General features: G+C 44.4%; 1 long non-coding RNA gene across 1 annotated transcript; it reads left to right on the top strand.

Moving 5' to 3' along the window:
* Window positions 1–12,318: 12,318 nt before the first annotated feature.
* Window positions 12,319–17,142, top strand: LOC103673612. Its single transcript, XR_571439.2, has 3 exons — window positions 12,319–12,532; window positions 15,911–15,982; window positions 16,722–17,142. It is a non-coding gene; the product is annotated as an uncharacterized LOC103673612 (long non-coding RNA).
* The last annotated feature ends 1,420 nt before the right edge of the window (window positions 17,143–18,562 follow it).

Raw genomic sequence — 18,562 nt, forward strand, 5'->3', positions numbered from 1 at the left:
TGGATAAACTCGTTTATCTCTGCTCCCTTCCAAAAGTCACACAGATAATGAGAGTAAAGAATAAAGAAAGATATATATCCATAAAGACAAAGTGAATGAGAGAGTATACTTTCAGTTGATGAAAGATCTGAAGACATTTTTGGAAGATGGAAGAGCAATAAACTTAGAAGAGTATAGAAGGAGGAGGAAAAGCCAACAAGAAGGAAGTCACACCGCAGATCCCTAAAAAACTCATAAATGGGAAGCACTGTTTACCTGTGAGGGTAGAAGTTGTGTAGCAGCCTTGAAAACTGAGTTAACCTTGCCCCCCCCCCACACACACACCACACACACCGTCTGCCAGACCTAGCCTGCACAGCTAGGCAGCTGTTCTTCTCCCCTGAGGTTTCATCCTGGGCAAAGTTGAAACGGAGAGGACCCTGATTACAAGACAAAGCCGAGGGCAGTGGCAAGTATGGAGTAGAAAGTGGGGATTAAGTGGAAATTCATACAAATTGCTGAGACCCCCCTCCACCCGCACCCCTTGGCTCCTAGAATACAATAAGAAGATTCCTCTCTGGAGAAACTCACCAGCCCAAGAGAAGATCTACAGAGAGTGATATTTGGTGGCTTCCCCATGTTCACCCTGCAGTGAAATCCTTCAATAAAAGCATCTGAAAAGATTTATAGTGCCTTGTTTAACAGTCGAATATGAGTGGATGGATAGCCAAGGACTATCAACCATTTTTGAAAAGCCTTAACAGGAGAGAGACCAAAACAAATAGGGAAAAAGTCAGAGGAAGAGATAAGGCAGAAGAAAAGCAACCAAAAAAAAAGCCCCTGATAACTTCAGAGAGATGATACTATATTCATAAAGACAAACATAGGATGCTATTTAAAAAGGAATATTAAGAGAATAAGAATTCTAAAAATTACAAACGTTGAGGCTACAAAGGAATGCTAAAATCAGTGGGCAATAGCTTAAGAAGAAACCCGATATTTGCATGTCCTCAAAGTATCTCCCCCAAAGCATTTACTAATCACAAAGAGAAAAGCAGTAATTTTACAGTGAAGAAAGCTGGCAAACACCACCTTAACCAGGTGACCAAATTTAACATCACACTAACAATAACATGTACCCTTGAAATATGATGCATTGAAAAGGGCACATCACCTCTGCTGGATTCCCCAAAATTTAAAACCTCAATCTAAACGTGAGAAAATATCAGACCCAAATTGGTGGACATTCTACCAAACACTGACCAATATTCTTCAAAAGTTGTCAAGGTCATAAAAGATGAGGAAAGACTGAAGAACTGTCACAGATTGGGGGTGGTGGGGGGTGTGACAAAGGAGGAATGAGAACTAAATGCAATGTGGGATCCTGGATTGGATCCTGGGACAGGAAAGGAAATGTCCATTTTCCTTGTTGTGGAAAAACTGGTGACTTTCAAATAAAGTCTGTACTTAATAGCACTTTTGCAATGTTAATTCTTTAGTTTTGATCATTGTACTTTGGTTATGCAAGATGTTAACATTATTGGAAAATGGGTGAAGAGTATATGGGAACTCTGTACTATCTCTGCAAGTCTTTGTAAACCTAAAATTATTTCAAAATAAAAGTTTTTTGGTTGGGTTCTTTTTTTGTTTCATTTTTTAAATGAGAGCAGAAATAAAAAGGGAAGCAATAGCAGGGTTGGAAAATAAAAATGAAGAAATCCTCCCACAAAATAGAACAAAAAGGAAAAGATGGAAAGTGAGAGGTTTATACAAGGAGATACCATTTCTCAATAGGAGATCTGGAAGTGAACAATGAAGAAATTATCACAGAAATAATACAAGAAAACATCCCAGAACTCGTGATTATGATTTTTTGAGCTGGAAAGGATCCCTGAATGCTCAGCAGAAAAATAAAAAGACTCTCACTCCTATCATTGTGGAATTTCAGAACAGAAGGGTAAGAATAAAGTCCAAGACCACAGACCATGGCAACACTTTGGGTCACCTTGAAATCACCGTGAAACGTTAAGAAATGCCACTATCTGGCCCTGACACAAATCGATAAAAACAGTCTGTTTCAGGGGAACCTGATTCATGATGACAGTTGAGAACCACTCTCCTGAAAGCTTCCAAAGAGAAAAACCAGATCACTTACAAGGAACTGGGAAATCGCTGCCACTGAGCAGCGGCACCGTAGACAAGAACACAGTGCTATAATGCTGTCCAAAGGAATATGTCTTCTAACGTATAATTCAGGATGCTTATGACATCTTTTGTTCACGAGAAGAATCATCACTCTGAAGTCTACTCAGAGGTGTGGGCTTTTTCTCAAGACTTTTTTTAAAAGTGGGTACACCCCATCATTTTCTGTATTTGCTATGCATAGTCCTTCCAAACTATCCTTTCTCGAACACATTCTTTATTCAAGAACAACTAAGTTTTCAATATCTTCTATGATTTGACCCAATACGACCTATCAGATTTTATTACCTAGATATTCTGCTCTCAGCCAGCCACTCCTACCGTCTCCTCCTCTTAACTGCCCTTCCCTACCTTTTGTACCCTTGAAAGTTCTTTTCCATAAGCCAGAATATCCACCTCCCACCCCATTCCTAATGCCAAATGGGTTTTGTCATGAGTTTTGATTCCTGTTGACTGGTCTGGGCTGCCAGTAGCACTGTGTTTGGGCTGAGCTCAGTGGGAAGGGGAGCCACACTGGCGTTCATCAGCGATGCCTGCCACAGGTACAAAGAGTGGCAGTGGATGGGCGCATATTTACCGCGTTGGCCTAGATGAATCATACCCAGATTGCAGTCAAATGCTAGGTCTCACTTTCTCTATGAAACCTCAAATTACTCCCACCCTTTGGATTCTACCTTCTGTATGGCCATTTTTATTCTTTGGTGCCAGACTAGTTCCTGTGCTAACCTCAGCTAGACTGGAGTGTCCTTGAGAGTGGGGATTGGGCAGTATACTTACTTTGTTACTTCCCTCCCTAGTGCAATGTTCCACACAGAGTAAGTGCTCTGAATACATGTGGCTGGTTGGAGTAGTTACAGTCCTCCCCACCCCCACCCCCATCCGTGGTTTCCCGTTTTGTGGTTTCAGTTACCCACGGTCAACGGCCATCTGGAAGCAGATGATCCTGCTTCTGAGGTAAGGTCAGGAGGTCAGTTGTAACCTAACCCTGTGTCACCATGACTATGTCATCCACCTCACTTCATCTCATCATGTAGGCATTTTATCATCTCACACCATCACAAGAAGAAGGGTGTGTAAAGTACAATAAGGTATTTTGAGAGAGAGACTCCATTCTTATAATTTTTATTATAGTTGATAGTTAAAATTGCTTTTTTTTTATTAGCTATTGTTGTTAATCTCTTACTGTGCCTAATTTATAAATTAAACTATATCATGGGTATGTATGTATGGGAAAAAACATGTAGGCTTTGGTATCATCTGCAATTTCATGCATCCTCTGGGGATCTTGAAACTTCCTTGCCGAAAACGGGGAACTACTGTATGGGGAAGTAGAAAATGTGCCCTCTGCTGGTATGGCAGAAAAGAGCATTCTTCTTAAAATTTACAACCTTGATCTGACCTTTGTCGAGCAAACTAACGGGCTTCTTTGTATCATTTGGGATCCTCATTAGGAGATCTGTATTTTCTACGTTGACTCTGTTGGGTCTTGGCATCATGAGATATTCAACTTCTTTCCAAAAGGCCTAACCTAGGGGCACCTGGGTGGCTAAGTCAGTTAAGCTTTGGACTCTTGGTTTCGGCTCAGGTCACGATCTAAGGGTCGTCAGATCAAGCCCTGCTTCCAGCTCTGCGCTTAATGCGGAGTCTCTGCTTGGGATTTTCTTCCTCTCCCTCTGTCCCTTACCCACTTGTGTGAGTGCGCATGTGCTCTCTCTTTCTCTAAAATAAGAAATCTTAAAAAAAAAAGGGGGGGCCAAAAAGCAAACTGGGGTAGTTTGGGATTATAAATAAAAGACACAGGGTCTCCTGGGTGAGTCAGTTGGTTAAGTGTCTGACTTTGGCTCAGGTCATGATCTCTGGGCCCTGGGATCAAGCCCCATGTGTCTGACTCCCTGCTCAGTGGGGAGCCTGCTTTTCTCTCTCCCACTTCCTCTGCCACTCCCTCCTCTCATGCTCACGATCTCTCTCTCAAATAAATAAAATCTTAAAAAAAAAAAAAGACACATTCCTGGTTCACATACAAAGGAATAGTAAAATATATGTGTCTCATATGTTACTCTTGAGAAAGAACTGGAATTCTAACAAGAACGAATATTGGAACATCCAGGGGTTATTGAAAGGCTGTTGGATATAAAACACATTTAAAATGATTGATGATCACAGGATATTATATTTTTACTTTATTTAGTAAAAAAGAATACATTTTCTGAAACTGAGGGTGGGGGAGGTTAAGCCTATTGGGATCAAGTGTGTTTGATGTACTTTCCCAAATTAGAATGTACAGTTAGATATTATAATATTTGTGCTGGTATGTTGCCTTATAAATATAGTAGCAATTAAAATTAGAAACATTTATGGAAAAAATGTCTTCAAGACTATTAGTTTTGTGGTATGTATTCTGAAGGATATGCTGGATTTTTTACTCTTCAGTTGGAATTGCCCTTGTATTCATTCTTTCTTGGTGCTGAGAATAGTATCAGTTGTGTATTTATCCACTATGAATGATTATTTAGAGACCCTTTTTCTCTTTACAAAATGTAAAATTATTGGTGTACATATACTTACATATGTAAAATTTACATACATATCCAGTGTAATGCCTTATCTTCGAAATCTATCTACCATTTGTCATACCACCCACAGACATACACGTTTTACCATTTAACACAAACAATATGACTATTTTACATCATTATTATGATTGTTTTTCACTGATGCGTATACCTTGCCTACCCAGATCTTTGATGATGGATTCCAGCACAGGTATTCACCGGTATTCTAATAATATGTGACTAGCATGGTGATAAAGGGGATGTCAATATGTTACATTTCCAACTACTTTATGCAAATGAATATTAAGACATATATACGTATGGCTCATGTTTATAATATTTATTTTAAAATTGGGATTTTAATGTAGAGAATATTCAAACCTCTAGGAGGACTAAATGGCTGTTGGGTATTATCAGGGTAACTGAAGGAACTGGAGTCCTTTGAGGAGCTGTGACTCACACACCTGGTAGCATTTAAATAGTGTGTCCCATGTGTGCACTGCTCGCCATCATGTGATTTGTAATGAAGTGAGATTTGTCCTAAGTGTATACTGAAACATTATGTCTTGTGATTAACATAACTGGTAACAGACACTATCCCAGTGACTTTTAAAGTTATGTTTATGACTCAGTGCCCAAACAGGCAATTCAGAGAGGAAGGATCACTGACGTTCACAGGAGAGAGAGGGCAAGAGCTGCTGTGTTTATTTTGCCACGGTCAATTTATTCTTTGCTCACAGAGAGTTACTTACCTGTAACCTTGAATCTCCACCAGTACGTTCAGCCACAAACTCCACTGTTTATAACCCTTGTTACCATTTAGCATTATAAAGCACGTTCATAGATAAGTTGGGCCTGACATTTTCCGTGAGTACTACGTGGTGTTCCACAGGAAGCATTGGAGTGGACTTCTCAACCTTCATCCCACTCCATAAGATAAGTCTAAGGCAACTGGGCAGTCCTATCTCCTGGTTTGATTGGTTGCACATGTGACCAAATCTTCCCCTTAAGACCTCTGGAAGAAGTTTCCCCTCCAAAGTGAGAGTAACAGAAAGAACTTCTGCACTGTTCTGCTACCAGCCTAAGAATGAGGCAAACACCAAGATGGCCGAGCGGAGAGATGGAAAGAACATGGGACTTTGTTGACTCAAGGAGCCGATTCAATTAATCCTGAAACTTACTCTATAGCAGGACTCCATTTATGTGGAGATCATAAATTTTCTCATTGTGTAAGCCGTTTGAGTTGAAGTTTCTATTACTTGCAGCTGGAAGCATCCTCACTGATGAACTTAAGAAGAATGACTCATGAGGAAACAATCCTCCAGCTTCCGATTAACCTTGGCCTCCAGAGATAATTATCTGGGCCATCAGATACATAAAAAATATGGAGGTCATAAGATTAAAATTATAGTGGTTACATTAGGGAGAGGGTTGGAAGAGTGACCGGAAGGGGATTCTGAGAGGGGCTACTGGAATGCTAGTGGTTTCTTGATATGGGTGGTGGTTATATGGGTGTGTGTACTTTAAGATAGATTCATCAAACTATGTATTTGTGATTTGCTTGCCTTTCTGCATGTAAGTTGTACTTCAATTTTAAAAGTTTACTGAAAAATATATTGTAACCCAGCCTCCAAACAAGCTATGTCTCGACTGGAATGATGTGAATGGCATATTGTGGTCATTTTATGAGGCAGCCAAATTAAGCTAGGGACATGCTTTCTTTCATAAACTTCCAGAAGCTCACCGTAAAGACCTCCTGTCGCTAGTGTGTGGCCAACCCACTCTAATCTCAGACAAAATGTTTTCCTTTTTGGTTCAGATGGGAGAGCCTCAAAGCCTTGCGAATGAAGGACTTCATCATTTTTAGATCAGTCACAATGAATATGAAAAACCCAAATAAAAACTAATAGATTAGAGTCAGTTGATGAAGGGCTTTGTCAAATCACATTCTCCAGAGAGGCCTTTGAGTTACAGGGGATCCACTCCAAGGATACCACTGGGTTTGGAAGAATGTAGTCACAGATGGACCTCATGCAGCTCAGAGTTACAGGGGATCCACTCCAAGGATACCACTGGGTTTGGAAGAATGTAGTCACAGACGGACCTCATGCAGCTCAGGTTACTGAGACCTCCAATTCATGAAGGAAGAGATGTAACATGCTTCATCAGGGTTGGTTTTGTTGGTTTGTTTGTTTGGTGGAAGAAGAATATATAGGCTTTGAGGACCCAATTATCTGGAGAAGGACTTGACTCCTCTAGAAGAAAACTAGCTAAGGAAAGTTACCATAAATCATAGATTGGATGGAGAGTGGAATTGACCACGTGACAAGCAAGACTGAAAATACCAGTCTTCAGGAGAGGCAGGATTTGAAGAGGAGTCCCATCATGAAACTCAATGGGGAGTATGGTTGGTTGATGGTCAGGCCCTTGGAATTCAAATTCTGGAGAGATGTAGAGTCCAGAGTCCTGTGCTGTTTGAGCAGTCACATTGATCCACAGAATGGGAAGCACAAAAAGAATGTGGAGACAATATGTTCCACCTAACTTCAGGGTGCTCTCTCATCATTATATCCTCATTACCACCTTGTGAGAGAAGTAAGTCAGATCTGATCCTAGCAGAGACAGTGACTAAGAGAAGGCTCTCGAGTCACCAAGACCTGGGTTTGATTCCTGCCTCTGTGTTACTAGTGGAGGGCTGTTGGGCAGTCTACGTAGCCTGTGTTGGTGGTTCTCCACTCTAGGGACATTTGACAATGTGGAGATTATATATTTTACATATATATATAGATCATGACCTGAGCCGAAGGCAGACGCTTAACTGACTGAGCCCCCTGGGCGCCCCACATGGAGATATTTTAGATTGTCACCCCTGGAGGAGTGCCATTAGCATCTAGTGGGTGGAGGCCAGGAATACTGCTAAACAACCTACAATGCACAGGACAGCCTCCCGCCGCAAAGAAGTGTTCAGTCCAAAATGTGAGTGGTGCTGCTGTTGAGAAACCCTGGGTCCTATCTGATTCTCAGTCTCTTTGTCTTTAAAATGGGGATATCGACATTATCTCATTGGGTTTTATAAAGAGTAGATTAAGTAACAGTTGACACTGGATCGTCTGTTCTTCCACTATCTCTTCCCCCTCTTTGAGGAACTGCCCTCATCACTACAGCATTAGATTTCCATGGGCCGACTGCCAACAACCCAGAGTCCCGTTTAGTTTCATAATGTTTGTCCCTAGCAGGCATTTTGCATAGTGTGACTCAGCCCCTTTGCCACAGTTGACTGGGTCAGGGGTGGACACTGGATCCAAGCTATAGCAGTAAGAATTCCCTCTTCGGGGACCTTGTAATTTGTCCTGAGAGTCGGGTCTGGCCGGTGTCTTGAATGGAGAATATCAAAACCCTGAGTTGTGGTTGGTCGTTTCCTCACAGGTGGGTGGGATGCAGTTTATAACAAAAGAGGAGAATGCAACAATTTTGGGAAAAAGGCAGCCCCCTGGCCACACCCTGCCCTTAGCTTCTGTAGGTCATTTCTGCACCTTTGTGAGACTTTCTGCTTACCCTGTCTTCAGTTACGTGTTTCTTGTGCCCAAGGAACAAAAAATAACCACTGATAACATATATAGCAGCACTTAGCATGGTGCACAGGAAGAGTAAGTCCTGAATAAGTGGCAGTTATTATCATCCCATATCAGAAAAAAGTTGAGGCAGAGAGATGAAAGAATTTGTCTCGTGTCACACAGCTCTCGCACGGTAAAGCAGATCTGGGATCCGGGTCTCCCGACATCTAGACTGAGGTTCTGTTTTGTCTATCCTTTAAATCGTGAAATAAAACTTTCAGAATAGTGCATGGGTACATCAGTCCCTGTGTACAGTTAAAAATAACTCCAAGGGAACCTTGATGTATCTCACCCAGGACGGGAACCACACAACGGGCTGCTGCTCAGAAGACCTTCCTGAGACTCTCCCCGCTGCGCCTCCCTGCCAGAGGTAACCAATATCCTGTTTGCCGTTGAAACTGTTTTTAATCGTTTTTCCACCTACATATGCATCCCTAAACTGCATGATTTAGTTTTACTTGTTTTGGAACTTTATATAAATGAAACTGTCCATATTCTTTTGTAACTTGTGTTTTTTTTTTTCTCCCTACACTGTGTGAGGTTCCTCTGTGCTGTTTCCCTAGCTGTAATCCATTTATTTTCTTTCTTTCTTCCACAATGTATTTATCCAGGCTACTGGTAATGAGCATTAGGTTATTTCCAATGTTCGACCAATGATGTTACTTTGAGCATCCTTGTTTGAATATCCTGGTGCAGGTGTGCAAGGATGTCTCCTGGTTGCGTACGTGCAGTGGACCTACGGTGTTTGAGACCCCCTTTGCTCCACATCCTTGTCAGTTGGTGTTCTTCTCTGGGCAGATGCCAAAACCTGGGGCCACAGGCTGAAGAGAGTACTGTGCAGTGCTGGGGGACGCTGAGAGATTTAAAACAAAGTATCTTCCCTCATAAGCTTAAACATAGGGCTACCATGTGACCCAGAAATTCCACTCCTAGGTATCTACCCAACAGAACTGAAAACATACATTCACACAAAAACTCGTACATGAATGTTTATAGCAGCATTATTCATAATAGCCAAAAGCTGGAAACTGCCTTAAAGGCCGATCAACTGATGAATGGGTGCACAAGATGTGGTCTCTCCAGACAGCGGGATAGATTATTCAGCATAAAGAGGAATGAAATATTGCTACATGTGGCAACATGATGCTAAGTGAAAGAAGCAGCCACAGAAAGCCACATACTACATGATTCCGCTTATAGGAAGTGTCCAGAATAGGCAAATTTGTAGAGACAGAAAGTAGGTGGCAGTTGCCAGGGGCAGGGGGAAGGGAGAAACGAGGAGTAACCCTGATGGGTACAGGGTTTCTTTTTGAAGTGATGAGAAAATGTTGGAATTAGTGATGTTGGTCTCACAAGCTTGTGAAAAACCACTGAGTTAGAGATTGGTCACTGAGGAGAGTTTCATGAAGGGACTGTTTGCAGAAGTGCGAGCAGGGTGAAGAGATCCCTGGTGAAGGGAGGCATTTCAGGGTTGGCAACAGACAGCAGCCATCGCCCCTCACCAGGGGCCTGGGAGGGCAAGGGGAGAGAGTCGTTGCTGGAACCCAGCAAGAGCTGTAGGAGAAGGCTGCTGCGTAGGAGCTGTGGCAGGGAGGGGCCACCTACCCACGGTCCCCTCTCCCGTCTGCCGCTGGCGGGTTGTGGGAGCTTGGGCAACGCAGACCCCATCGTCAGCCTCCTCAGGCCTAGAGGACAGGGGAGAAGGCTGGAGAGTGACTCTGGAGAAGCAAATAGAGACTCTCGGTCCTCATGGACTGGCATTTTGAGTGGAGAAACATACAGAAAAATAAAGGAATGTGATACGCAAACAGGCTGACATGAAAGAAAGCATCTTGGTGTGTGGGTGGGTGTGTGGGGTGGGGGGTATGACGACACTAGATTCGGTGCCTGGGAAGGTCTTTCCAAGGAGAAGGAGGAGGTGCTGTTTAGCTGGGACCTGAAGGATGAGCTGCTGGGTGATGAAGGGGCTATGTATTGAGATGGGGAAGCTTGAGTCAGATTTAGGGAAGGACAGCAAGAACCCCCTCCAGGGTATATTAAAGATAGAACACACACAAACATCAAAGCATAACAACGCCAGTCTGAGTGTGAGTCCATGGGACTCATGGAGAGGCTAGGGTTGCGGGCTGACACCCAGGGCCTGCCTCTCGAAGGCGGGACCTGTGCGGACTGCGCCCTCCCTGGAGGTTACACCGAGACCGGCCACAGCACACTGGCTCGGGGCCTGCCGCCTGCTCACAGCTCTCCTCCCAGCGCTTATTGGGACTTCTGCCAGCTCCCAGGTTCTCCCTTCATAAAGGCAAGAAGGGCCAGGGGAAGGGAGTGTCCTTTCTGAGCACAAGATGTGACACATCGCCTTGAACAGGCAGGAGCTTTATTTAGTCTGATAGCTGGGGTGGCCGCAGGTAGGTCTGCCAACCGTGAAGGGTCCAAAATCGACTTAGAAAAGCACCCGGGCCTGTAACTAATACGGTTGTGCCTCTGAGTACCCAGAGGGCAAAGCAGGCCCAGCATCCCTAGTGGAGCCAAATCAAGACATCAGGAGAGAACGGAGTCGGTAACTAGCACCTTCTGCCTCACTCGGTGGGTCTTGGGGCATCAGTCAGAGTCCACCTTCGGGTGCTTCCAGCGCGCACAGCGTGGCGCATTTCTGTATTTTCTTCCATCGAGATCTCTCCCCTCTGGCTCCTTGCCCAGCCAGTTGCCCACAGACTGGAAAACAAAGGCTCACTGCCTTCCCCAGAGACCTGGGCTTAAGGGATGGGCCTTGAGCAGGCTGGGCGGATGCTCTGTTGATTTTTTTTCCAAGTGCAGAGAATGTGACAGCCAATTCCTGTTGGAAATGGCTGGTGTTTTCTTTGGAGCACAAAGCACTTTTCCTTTCTCGTGACTGTTCCAGTTCAGGTCATGTTTAGGATGGAGATGATTCTTTAACCTAATTGCATGCCTTCTGGATCTGTGCCTCTTAAGCTTTTGGGGCACCGATCCTACTGCAACCCTGATAAAAACTATAGACCCTCTCCCTAAAACACACGCACGCGCGCACGCACACGCACGCATGACGCACGCACGCACACACGCACCTGTCCCCCATTTAACATTTAGAATCAATCCTAACAGGTTAAGATCCTTCGGGTGAAAGGTGAGTCCTTCCTACTCCCCCCACCTCCCCTTCACCCCTGCCTTCTTTTCAGTCTGGATCTTAAAATCCCCTTTCTTTAGCGTTCTCAGGGGCTAGTAGTTCTTGCTTGGCTTCTGCCTGAATTAATCCCATGTGTTCCGCCGCTGAGGAGCAGGGGCCTTCTCTAGCTTCAGGCGGGTTCTGGCTTGAAGCTCCGGTCCAGTGGCGCTCCAGTTTTTCAAGCAGCAGAGTATTCCAGGGGGATTTGTAAAACTTTTGTCTCATCCGTGCCTAGTTATTACGGCGGGGCCAGACAGCAAGAGTCTCCACAGATTCCGGACGAGGTGGCACAGCTTTGGGTGAGACTAGGGAGACAGGCGTTGTCTGGTTTTGTTAAATTCCAGAAGCAAGTCACTTTGCCAAAATTGCCAAAAATAAAAGGACTGTCTAGACACTTACATATTAGGAGCTCTCCTATGAAGAGGGTCCATCCTGAAGATCATTGATTTACTCTTCAATGGTGAGACAAAAGGGTTCATTTATGTAACAAACGCGTATTACGCACCTGCCGTGTCGTGGTGAATAAGACAGACAAGGTACCAGAGAATTCTAGGTAGTGACAAGTGCAAGGATGAAAATAAGTACCACGAAGTGATAGATGTGATGGTGGCGCCTCCATGATCAGGGAAGATCTCCCTGAGCAGGTGGCGCTGGAGCTGAAGCCTGAATATTGAAAAGGAAGCATCCATTGGGAGGAGGAGACTCCAGGTGGAGGGAACAGCTGCTGCAGGGCCTTGAGGCTGGAACAAACTGGCGTGTGGGGCGGGGGAAGAAAAGCGCTTGTGGATGGCGCAGGCTGTCGTGGGGAGGAGAAGAAAGGGGAGAGGTAGGCGGTGGGCACATCGCGGTGGGCTTTGCGGGGAAAGACCACGGAGGGTCTAGAGCTGGCGTCTGGTGTGATCTCCTTTGCAGTTTTAGAACTGGCCTCCTGGAGAGAAGCATATTTTTAGAGAGCAAGAGCGGAAGTGGAGGCCACGCGAGGCCGAAGGCGACTAGGGGTCCAGGTGAGTGGGGGATGGTGGCTTGGACCTCTTGGGGGCGCTGCAGTCAGAGCGAGGAGGACTGTTTTCCAGGTGAACACAAAGTGGAGCATAGTGTGTTATAATGCATGGAGGTTAAGATCCCATGGAAACTTCCCCTTAATATATTTGAGAAGGGCCAAGGTTATGGTGTTCTTGCCAGTCCAGGGTTTCCTGTTCATCCCCTTCCAGGAAAAACAATAACAAAGATACAAATCCTCCTTAAGAGAAAGTTGCTTGGCTGTTCTTGTCTCTGCAGAATGTTAATCTCCTTGGCAGGCAAGAGGACGAAAGGAGAGCTGATATGTATTAAGTGCCAACTGCATACCTCGATCTCATGTAATCCCACAATGACCCTGCAAGGCTTTGGATGTTAGCTTCATTTTTTTTTTTTTTTTTTTTTTTTTTTTTTTTTTTTTTTTGAGATGAGGAAACCTAAGTTCAGAGAGGTTAGGTAAATTGCCTAAGGTCGCATAGCTAACAAGGGGCAGAGCTGAGATCCAAACCCAGTTGTGACTCCAGTTCTTTCCACATCAGCCCTGGCCATGGAGACCAGGTGAGCGCACTGAGGAGCCTGAATGAGCCCGAGACTCCTGGGGTTTTAGCTACTTCTTAGGTGAAAACTGGTCTCTGTTGGGGGTCTGCTGACTTTTCCAGACCATGGGGGTGTGTGGAGTGCAGTGATGTTTAAGAATAGTGTTTTAAGACAGTCCCTGATGGTCAGAAGATTTAATGATTCCAGAGAATCTAATAAAGAAAGAAGAAGTTTGGGTCTTGAGACAAACAGGCTCATTAGCAGTAAATCAGTTTGGGTGAAATCCATTAGGGCTAATTGGAAGGTAAACCCTACGCTCTCTGTCTTGACCCTTTTGCAAGGAGAGACTGATGGTAGTTACCCTTGTATCATGGAGGCACACTCAGGGACAAAGACCCTAGTGACAAAGGGATTCTGTGCTGTAAATCCTGCCCCTCCTGCTCTGCGGCCAGTTACGTAGTAGAAGAACTCTGGAAGGTTCTGGAGGGCGCCAAGGTTTCCAGCAAGACCCTGGGCTTGGGCCTGGGCCTCCAGCAGCCTCAGGACTGTGTGTGTCACCTAAGACTCCTCTCTCAGGCCTTTCAGAGCAACCTAGAGCAGACTGGGCCTGGCAGGTTCCACATGGCCTGGCTGCCCAGGACTGTGCCAGAGAAAGGCCGGGGTGACGTTCCCAGGGCCTGCATGTAGGAAGAGCCAGCCCATCACGCCTGGGGTCACAACCAGGGTGACAAAGAGCAACATGACATTGTGACCTTCTCTTTGGTGCTTTTAGCTGTCGTGGGTGCTACCCACTGGGCTGCGAGCTCCACTGAGGTAGGACTGTGTCGTCTTTTTATCTCATTACTTATGCTGTGCTCGAGTGAATTAACTGAGGTTGACTGACAGATACCGTCTGTGTCCTCCAGGCTTTGACATTTCAGCGGGAGTTATAAACCCATCAGGAGGAAGCCAGGGCATTAAGAACAGTATGTTTTGGAATCAGATAGAACTAGCAGCCAGCGCAGGTAGTGAAACCTTGGTTTCCTCATCTGTGGAATGAGGCGATGAGACACGGGTAGCTGGTGGCTGGAAGGATTAAATGAGATGATGCACGCTACGTGCTTGACAGAATTCCCAGCACGTAGTGACCGTCAGAGCAGTACTGGGCACTTTTTACAACCACTCCCAGCGCATTGCACGGTACTTCATATTTCTGTGGGAACTTTTACATTTTTTTGATGGTGGCCCACACCATAACTTTATCGTGTGCGTATGTATCTTTAAATGTAGCGGAAATGTACATTTTATGAAATAATACCCTTACTGTGTGTGATGAATTCTGATAGTCTGTATTCTATCCAATTTTGTTGAAAAAAGTCCTGAAGGGGCAAAGGGGAACTTTTTGGGGTGATGGACAGTTCTAGTTTGATGAGAGTGGTGGTGACACGGTGTCTTTGCCAAAAATCATTGAACTCTATATTAAAATGGTTGTATTTCGTTGCATGTCAATTAGATTTCAGTAGATTTGCAACCCCCTAAATCAGTTTTCTATTGACAGCGCCAAATCCTAACCACCTAGACCACCAGGGATAAATTAATTTTTTATTGAGATACAATTCACATTTCATAAAATTCACCCTTCTAAAGTGACTCTTAGTATATTCACAGAGCAACTGCCACCACAGTCCAATTCCAGAACACTTTCATCGCTCCAAAAAGAAGCCCTGTACCCATTAAGAGTCCCTTCCCATCCCCTTAACCCTAGTCCCTGGCAACCGCTAATCTACTTTCTGTCTCTACGGATTTGCTGATTTCAGTCTGGTGCGGCCGGGAGAACAGCCTTCGAAGCTACACCAGTTACTGGGCCTCTCAGGGAGGGGACACACCACCCACCACAACCGAGATGTCTCTATTTGGTCCTGGTACTGGGCGGTGAATTCCAAGAGCATCAGAGAGACTTGTGGATGACTCACACCATATGTCCCCACGTCCTTCCTACACTGACTCCAGGCCCATTCAGTCCTCTGGAAATGCCCCTTACTCACTCACTCCCCAGCCTAGTAAAGATATGGACCATGATGCACCCAGCGAAGGAGTGGGGAACGGACTCTCTAAGGGCAATGTGGCAAACCCATCACAGAAATGCAAAGATGTAAGAAAGGTTCAGAAATGTGTCCAGCAAGGTAGGGGTTGGGAGTGGATTTGGAACTGAGGTTGGACAAGAAGAGTAGGCTAACGGTCTGTTACCAGTCTCCTGCAGGACAGGGGACCTGGACGTGACTCATGCCCCATGTCCCTGCCTCTTTCCTACACCAAGGCTCCACCCAGTACTGCAGAAACACTCCTCACTCCCTTCACCCACAGTGCCTTGGAAAGGTGTGCACAAAGAGACACCTGAGGAAAGGAGAGGGTGAGAAGCAAAGGGGCCAAATCTACAAGGTCAGTGAGGCAAACCCACCTGGAAACCTCCATGGCTGGCTCTGCAACCACCTGGAAATGGGTCTGACACAAGGGCTTTCGAAAGAGACGTCGAGTGTCAGCAAGGGCCATGTGGAGAGGTGAGGGGGCAGTGGGAAGTCCTGCAGCTTCGGAAGCCCATTTTCTACCTTTTATTAACAGGAAAGCAGGTAGGACTATGGTGATGTCTAAGGAATGAGTGCATATCAGCCATTTATACAATAAAGTTATCATATGTGATTGTCTATGACAGACCCAAGTCTGGAAGGATTCTTACTAACCTGCCAATAACCTTCAGGGAAAGGAATTTCACTGCTTACAATTTTTTTTTTACGATGGCATACTATTAAAAAGATGTATTTTAAATTTATTTTTAATCTATTTTTAAATAGGTAATACATTCACATAGGAAATTTTCCCATTCTTGTCCTCATCTGCAGAGACACCCACTCCTCATGTTAGAGGTAAGTAATGTTTCTCATTTCTTATGTATCCTTCCAGAATTTCTTTATGCATATATAAGTAAATGTATATATTCTTTTTTTCTTTCTTTTTTTTATTTTGGAAAAAGAGAATACATGTGAGCAGGGGCAGGGAGGGGCACAGAGGGAGAGGAAGAGAGAGTGAGAATATTAGCAGGCTCCACACTGAGCGTGGAGCCTGACATGGGGCTTAATCTCAGGATCCTGAGCTCATGACCTGAGTGGAATCAAGAATTAGACACTTAACCAACTCAGCCACTCAGGTGCCCCTATATAAAGATTCTTAATACAACTTTTTTGAGCTCCATCTCCAGGAAGGGAATTTGCATTCAAACCAATGACCCGACATAAGGGCTCTGGAGATTTCCCATAATCAAACATCCACAGGAGGCTGGTGGAAATGAGGTACAGCCCTCCAAAGGGAAGAAGCTTTTAAGCAGAATAAATGTAAAAGAGTCATTGATAAATGCTTGTTATAAAGGGGCCAAGAAATACAATAAGAAGGAAAATTCCCCCAAATCTCTCTACCCAAAAATAATGGTAATTAACATCAGTTGAACATTATTCTGGACCAGTGATGTCCAATAGCCCTTTGTGTGATGATGGAAATGTTTTCTGAACTGTCAGAGTAACCGTTCATTACATATGCCTATTGAGTGCTTGAAATGTGGCACATGCCATTGAGGACCTGGATTGTTTATTTTATTTTAATTAATTTAAGTGTGCCCGCTGGGATGGACAGCACAGTTCTACACCCTGTTCACTGTGTATGTGTGAGAGGAAGGACGTAAAGAAAGGCTGGGATGCCCAAACACGTAAGCGGGATTACTAATCGATCTAGTCATTCTGCCTCTAGGACTTGTGTTAAAAAAAAAAAAATGGTTACGCCTTTGTTCAAAATCTAGATCTGAGAGTGTTTATTAATGAAAAACTGGAACGCTGTAGGAAAATATTTACTGACATGGGAATATGCTCACAACTGTCTGTTGAGGGAAAGACAGGTTACGAAGCAGGATGAGCTCATTAAAATATAAATATAAATAGCCTAGAAAGGTGTAGTTCAAACTGCGCAGTCCGTGGCAGGCACTCAACACCTATTTTTATATGAATGAGTGAATGTTAATGAGAGTTAGCACCGGGTGGTGAAATTATGAGTGATTTTATGTGTTCTTATGCTCCCTTATATTTTCTAACTTTCTATGATGAACACATATGCCTCTGTCATAAGAAAAAGGTATTTCCTGAAGAGGGGCCTCTGGCTGGCTCAGTCCGAGGAGCACGCGACTCTTGAGCTCAGGGTCATGAGTTCGAGCCCTACGTTGTGTGTAGATATTACTAAAAAATAAATAAATAAATAAAATATTTACCGACGAAAGACGTACAGTTGCTAGGTCATAATATTTCAGAGCTGGAAGGAACTCTGGAGACAAGGGAACACACAGTGAGTTAAAGCAGAAACTCAGGTTTCCCGACTACACACAAACATCTTCTAGAGCCAAGGAGAAGAGTTTGCTGCATTGCGTCCTGTTCTGGGTTATCCTGGCCTGGGCAGAATCTCTCAGTGAGGCAGTTCAGGAGTGGATTTAGAGAGGAAGAAACAAAGAGTATTAATGCTCTGCAACAAGATGGAAAACATCACAAGAAAGTCTCTTCAACAAACTCTAGGCATCATAATGTTTGCTCTGGCTAGGCCTGCCTCCCCCACGTTGTGCCGTCTGTTGTGACCAGCAAGACACCCTCCTGGACTCCCTGTCCAGCCAGCGTGGGGGAGAGAAGGCTCTGTCCCTTGCAGGAGGAAGTTTCCTGGTTGTCCCCCTGTTTCAGCTCTTCTTCAAAGCCTATCCTTTCTCAAAATTCTTAACGGAATCGCTGAGTCTCTAATTCAGATGTCCTTTCTTTTTCTTCGGCCTGTGCTATTGGCATTCATGCTCAACTTTGAAACGTTATTATATGAAATGAGCTTTGTTATGTGAAATGATTATTACTCCCTCAGAGCTCTTAGTTCTATGACTCTGTGCACTTTCCCTCGGCTTACTTTTGTTGAGTACCAGCTAGGTCCGAAGCACTGGTGGATACAGAAGTGTGCAAAAGTACACAAAGTATTTATCTAAGAGAAATGAGAACACCTACCCACAAAAAAGACTTCTACGAAAATGTTCACAGCAGCTTTATGCACAATAGCCAAGACCAGTAACAACCCAAAGGCCCATCTCCGGGAGAATGGATGAATAAATTGTGACATATGCATTGATTGCTCCCAATAAAAATATGGACAAAGGACTTGGGTAGACGTTTCTCCAAAGGAGATGTGTAAATGGCCAATAACACGTGAAAAGATGCTCAACAGCACTCATCATCAGGGAAATGAAAGTCAAAACTATAGTAAGATACCACCTCATATCCATTAGGATGGCTATGATCAAAAAACCCTAGAAAATGACAAGTGTTGGCATGGATGTGGAGACATTTGCACCCTGGTGCGATGCCAGCGGGAAGGTAAAACGGTACAGCTGCTATGGAAAACGATATGGCAGTTTCTCAATTACTTATGTTCACAACAGA

The sequence above is a fragment of the Ursus maritimus genome, unplaced genomic scaffold (genome assembly GCF_017311325.1).
Source record: "Ursus maritimus isolate PB19 unplaced genomic scaffold, ASM1731132v1 scaffold_19, whole genome shotgun sequence".
In the NCBI taxonomy this organism is placed as follows: domain Eukaryota; kingdom Metazoa; phylum Chordata; class Mammalia; order Carnivora; family Ursidae; genus Ursus; species Ursus maritimus.